Source organism: Lepisosteus platostomus, chromosome 11, assembly GCF_059453375.1.
Source record: "Lepisosteus platostomus isolate fLepPlt1 chromosome 11, fLepPlt1.hap1, whole genome shotgun sequence".
Classification (NCBI taxonomy): Eukaryota; Metazoa; Chordata; class Actinopteri; order Semionotiformes; family Lepisosteidae; genus Lepisosteus; species Lepisosteus platostomus.
The window spans coordinates 44,344,478-44,351,387 of NC_142621.1; positions in this window are offsets into that span (position 1 = coordinate 44,344,478).

Here is a 6,910-nt window from a genome sequence, read left to right on the forward strand (position 1 = left end):
AGGTGAAATGGAACATGGCTGTTGTCACCCTTCAGGAACTTTCATTGTAAAATCCTTTCACTGGGAGCCCACAATTCAATTCAATTCAATTCAACTTTATTGTCATTAAACTTACACAGGTGCATAGTATAATGAAAAGTGTTTCTCATTAGTCACTCAGGTGCAGTATATAAATAGGACAGAAGATAAGACAATAGACAGTTACACAATAGCAATAACAGTAACATGTAATAACATAACATAAATAACATGTAACATGTAACACAAGGTGAAGGTTTCAGTTTTTTCCAGGCCTGGCTAGGTTATCTAAGCTCTGCCAGGGAGAATCGCATCACCTCCATAACCGAAGGTAAATGTTCAACAGTTATGGTGGGACTAACAGTGCGTGAACTCGTCAATACTACAATTTTGTAGCAATTCTTGTCCCCTCAGTTCTAAAATTAAGGTTGACATTTAAGGAGTTGAATATGTGAAACCTACCGAGAACCAATGTTCCGATAGTATATACAGTATGTTTGATGCTCATGAACGTATTCATTCAGAATAATTTGGAAGACTATCGATCTGACACCTTATACCGTCAAGCCTCCTGCTGTCCCAAATGACTGCAGATATGCAACCTGCCGTAGTGTTCTCTAAGGGACATCATTCTTGGGGGTTTAAGACTGAGAGATGAGGAGTTCACAAATTCAATGACATTTCTGAAACCAGCTTTTAACCCGTAGATCGCATAGATATATACTGTTCTAATCCTATTAAGTTAAATAAGAAATGGAAAATGCTGTAGTAGTGGTGGTACCATGCATAAAAGGTCACTTATGTTTTTTTTGGAGGGAGGATATTTTTTGTGGATGTTCACCCCATTTTTTTTTCCATCACTATATAGACGCATTTCAAATGGTCCGAAACCTGCTGTGTTCTGACCCGCCTCAGTTTCCAGACAGAACATCATGGGAGATGGAAAATGTAGACCTTTCCAAAAATGTACTGGGGGGCAAACACAGCAAACTGGAAAATAAATGATGACTGAGTTTTATCTTGGCATTTTCCCAGCCCTCTTCAATCGGAGTGCCCTGGCCTTTCTGCCTACGACATGCTGTGCCCCTTCGGACCCATTGCCCTCTCCCTCAACCACAGGGCCCCTGGCTCGGCCCACTGCCACCTGCTCCAGCTCTGACGTCGGTTTGTTTTGACGCACATCCCTCGCCTCTGAACTTGGGCTCCAAACAGCCACAGTATGGGTATTTTTGGCCCCAATCTGAACCCAAAGCCAGCAGGATTGTGTTTAGTTGCACATAACTGAGGAAGATGCTCAACACTTCTTCCTTCCTGAGTCTTGAAAGGTTAGCTATTCCTGAGAGCCGATGTCAAAGTTAACTGCGAGGAAAAGCGTGATGTTGTGCAGGAGACGAAGTGTTACCCACACTGCAAACGTGACTGCTCTAAAATATTCTTAATGTTTGGTTCCCTTTATTCAACCAAGACAGAGGAGCAAGAGCTGACTGAAAATGGACACACGAGTGTGCTTTCAACATAAATGTACTTTTTGAAGGACAAAAGATCTAATGTTTCCATTCAATTCCTGAGCTTCGAGTTTTAGATCCAGACCTTGCCTGAGAGTTTAAAGATACCCCAGAATGGCCTTCACAGCTAGTAAGGCTGGGGAACTTTCTGGACATCTGTCCCGGCTTCTTATCAGTGTTCATTAAATGTAGAATATGGCACATGAGAGATCTTGGATCAGTCTCTCTGGCAGGCCTTAGGCCTACTCATCCTAGCCAGCCATTTTCTGCTTTTGGATACCGGATATCACCGGAATGCAGCTTGCTTCACATTTATTTTTAAGGCCTCCAGTAAACGCATTTGGTGCAAGCTCGCTTCTTCAGCCAACAAAGCTGTTTTTCTTCCTGCCCTTGGACGTCAGATTGTTTCCTTTCTCACCTCGAAACTGCGGAGATCTGGCACAGCTTTCTTCCCCCTTGCGAGATATTACGGAGCTGTTGGTCCCTGGCACCGAGCCCTGCGGAGAGAGGAGCAGAAGGTTTCACTCAAGCTGACTGTCAGGCTCACACCTAATGCAGGCTGCTTAAGGCACTCTAGTCCTGTCCTCCACCTGAAGAGACAAGATGAGCTGACAGGCATGCTACTTTCCACCTGTAAACTGCCCCAATTACAAATGCGCACTGGACGTTTAGAGTTCAGCATGGTTTTTCTTTACATGCAGGGCATTTTAGTATGATGTGGCCACTGTCTTCAAGTTCCAACACATGCCCAAGTGCAGAAGAAGAATACAAGAAAGGTTACAACTGAGAGGAGTCTAATTTGCTTATTCGGTTGCTAGTTGCTAGTATTTAATCAATTCAAGCTCAAGTCCAGTCATTTCCTGAAGGATGCCAGGGTTTCATTGACAACTAGGCTGGTAGACTGCTCCACACCTCTACAATCCAAAACAAAAGGCCCTGAAATTTCTCCAGGTAAAGTGAAATCATAGAGACGCATGATAAATGATGATATAAATTCAGAGAAGACCAGGCAGAACCAAGATAAATCATGCTAGATTATTAAAAAAACACAAAATAGCTTTCCAGAAGAGCTTTTATAAGTAGCACAAAGATAATGAGTGAATTTGATCTATTCACAAAATGGCTTAATCATAGAGGTCTTAATCATAGGTGGAATGTGACAAAAATAACAGATTATTTAATTTCTTTATGTCTAGTGCTCAGCTGGTTAGTTCCTTTTTAAATCAATCTTACTTCTTCAAATATCTTAATATACTGTACGTATTTAAATATTTAATTGTAACAAAAGAAAATAGTGTTTAACATATTCCTGTGGGTGCAGCAGATGCCTTTAAAAAACCAAGGATTCATGCAAGGCTAGGAAAACTGAAAAGACACATGAAGCCTGTGCTCTGGATTTTTGTGAAAAAAAAAAAAGGTTTTTCAGTCAAGCGAATATATTCTTTCAAAAGCCAAGGGGTATTACATAAGACTATTTTGCTAAAAATAAATATACAGTCTGCAAAGATCATTATTTCATAGATTCAAAGCATTTAACATTTAAAATAGACAAGCCCTCTGCAAAGCGGGGCTGCGTCGGTCCCAGCTCAAACGAGCGAATGCTGGTGTAGAAAATGCACGGCAGTGATTCACACGGAGGAGGGGGACAAGAGCACCTGCATCAAGCAGCTCTTTGGAAAAAGGAAGAAAACAGGATTTGGACCTCAAACAACATCCTCCAGGCCCACCACCCCCTGGGTGTTTGTGCTGCTATTCCTGCCTCTGTGTAGAAAGTGGGAAAAAGCTGAATCAAGGCCGCAGGACTTCCTGAGCTCCTGTCATGCTCATCACCAGATTCACTGGGCTGACGTCTGCATGCTCATTCATCTTTTTTATTTAAATAGGAGGGTGGACTCCTGCAAGGAAAACTGTTAGATCCTGTTTACAATGTGCAGCATGTGTGCATGTATGTGTTTAGGTATAAATATGACTGCTGGGACTGGAAATCTAAAAATAAAGTGGATGAGTACAGTCATTTTTACACTCCTAAAATCAGGTTTGTCAATGTGATGGATAAAGGCATGCTCTAGCAACCAAATGCCTGGCTTCTCTCATTTGTAACCTTTTTAATACTCCTATGAAGGCGATGTGTACTATATGTTCTCTATGGACCTGCTGTGAAATCTACGTTTTGCAGACAGCCTTGTAGTTACTACCTTACCTTGTAGTTACGCCTTCTTCTACATTTGTGTACCTGTCCGCAGTTTCTGTTGGTAGAGGAGCTTGTCTAGCCAGGCACCCAAACAGACACAGAGTTTGCACAGTGCCTCCTGTAAGAAGGCCCATTCAGCACTGAGGCTGTTACAGAAGATGATGTCATGACTTTAAATCCTGGATAGCATTGATGTCTTCCATGGTGTGACACCAAATCTTTTGAAGTATCACTCTGTTCAGGGGTGCGGCGTGGCTCTGGAGCCAGAGGGGCTTACATAGGGTCCTATTCCTGCAGGGGGCAAACCTGCACTCATGACACACACTGTCACTCGGTATTCAAGTGAGTTCTTTTCCCCCGTGAGTCTCCAGGAACCCTCCAGGATAAAGTACTGGCATGCGAAGGGTTAAGAGTTCTCACACACTCAATCTTGCCGGAGAGGAAATGTCTAAGAAGAGCCAGCCGTGGAAAGGGGAAATGTGCAGCCGATTGTGCGCAATGAGGAAAACGAAGTGTTAAAGTTAATACCCAGCCTGGGAGTGTCAGAGGCATCCTGTGCATAAGAAAACTTCCTGTTTGACATGTTGACTGCAAAACAACAGGCTACGAGTGAAGACATGGTGGAGTTCATATTCTGAGATCAAATGTTTACTTTTACACTTGCACTGGTTCCCTGCCCTCTGCCTCCCTGCTCCTGTTACATCATGCAGGTGCACCAGAGGCCCTTGTTTTTTTAACCAGCCTCAAAATCATGAAGCAGCAGCTGATGCTGCAGACCTGGATACCTGTGACAAAACAAAGCGCAGTAACAGAAAGCTCAAAGGACACAAAGGAGCGAGATTTCTAAACGCATTTTTCTTTCTCAGCGTGGAAATCCAGACAGACAGCCAAGTCTTCCTTCACATCTATATCAGGGATATGTGAATCATGGCTTCTGGACAGCCATCCAAGCAATTTGCAATATACAGTACATTTATTTCTAGGACGTATTCTATATGATAGCGCTTCTCAACCAGTGCACAGTGGCACACCTTCAGACAAGGAGTCTGCTGCAGAATTTTGGAAAAGTCAGGGAGGAAAGAAAAATCTGAATAAATTGTCCTTTCTTCATATGCGTTTTGTGGAGTAGCCAGTGTCCATTGTATGCACATTACAGTGAGGCTAGGGTCTGAGAATCACTTGGGGTGGGATTCTGACAGACATAAGAACTCAAGTAACAGAGAATGTCTGTCAGTGGCCAAGCAAGAGCTTAGTGTTTCCCTGTCATCAGTTCATGCCATGATGAGGTGAGTAGGCACTTTAAGGTAAACTCAGACCTAACATGGATATAAGTCATGTTTATAAGATTAATAATGTGCTTGCACCGGTTGAAATTTATGCGTGGCAAGCAGACAGCTCTGAACTGCAAAAGGTGATGGAGAAGATCTATGACACATCCACAAGGTCTGTTTCTGTCACCTCGAAAACTGTATCAAGCAGATCAGCAGCCTCAAATTCTTCATAATACAGTATTCATCCAGTATTTTGTCCTGTTTCACAGACTGGCCTCTTTCATGCATTCATTTGTTTATTTGTGGATGGGAATCAGGCTGTTGTACCAATTTACACATTGTGTTGAAAAAATATTCAAAAAATGTTGTTCATTAAAAAGAATGGAGAGGACAAAATGGAGAGTAGACATGTTTTTCACTGATACCTACTGCTGGATCCACTGATATGGAGAGCTGTTTAATCTTGCCTCAGTAAGTAAGTTTGTTGCATTTTTATATATGGTTGGTGTATGAAGCAACCCATGGGCTTCGTGTCCAAATTCCCTGGAAAATCACAAGCAAACATCGTTGAACAGTAATGAGTACAGTTAAAACGAGGGGCAAGTATCCAGTTTTGATAAAAGCCATTTCTCAACTAATTCTGGCAAAATATACTAGGAAGATGTCACAACAAGAGCAGTGACTACAGCAGAAGAAACCTTTATCGTCAGAAAACGCAGACATTGTGCCAATTGAAATAACTCAATGAATAATGGCGGTTTGGCCCTCAGACTAGTAATTTCATGTTAATTTATGCATATTAAGTAAACAACATTGCTGTAAAAAATTCTGAAGCATCCAGACACCAAGCCTTGCTTGCTAGAATTATATAAACAAATATATATCTTAGAAGGAACTCTTTCTGTGTTATGGTATTTAAGAGTACTTTGTCACTGTGCATAGTGGAAATGCAAAACTTGATAGTCTAAAGACACTAATTCAGCTCAGGATATATAATTTTTTATGCAAACTTTGAATATTTGAAATGTTCAAACTTTTTAACTCTCTTTGAATAGCTCTGATTTCTGGCATTAAAAAGCAGCCAGTGTTAATGAATATCCCAAAGGATTTTACACAGAGGACGGGACCCACTTCACCCACCTGGGTGGTAGCTGTCCTGAGCCAGAAGATCTGCCAGACAGCTAATCATGTAGAGAAGTGAGAAATTGCTTCACCTATTGAATTAAGGGAGAATTTCAGGTAGACCAGATTGTGCAACCCCAAAGCACATAGTCATATGAACTGTGTGATGGGATATGTAATGACCAGGTAGTCATGTAGATCTGAGTTTAAGGACATCACCTCCTACAGCACAGTGTACCCTGCCATACTGAGGCACTGGCTGGGAAAGTGCGGTCCAGACGGAAATGTCTTAAGTTCTGGTCCTGGTTACAGCAGCAGACTGGTTTCCCTTGGAGGACTCCTATGCTCACATAGACTAAGTTCAACCATGCTTAGCTTCGGAGATCTGTTGACATCATGGTACAAGGTGTCATATGCAATATACACAACTGTACCTGTCTACTGGGATTTTATCTCCCTGTGTTGATTGGTTTCAGGGAGGTAGGCTTAGATACATAATACTTACTTTACTCCATCTGTGCCACACAAATGAGTGTCAGGGTAATGCCTGATGACGTCTCTCTCTGATGGACAGCTGTTTTTGTCGTCTTAAATACTCATCCTAAAGCATTCAGTAATAAGTGAATGTGTATGTACTGTATCAAGGAAGAGTAGAATATATAGGATTGCAGAAGTCATCAAAGGCTTCAATCCATGCTGATTTCCAAAATACGTAGATAATTACAAAATAAAATAAGACTTTATTAGAATATAATAATATAAATAGCTATTATTATTTTCAGAACTAAACAGTACATAGACAA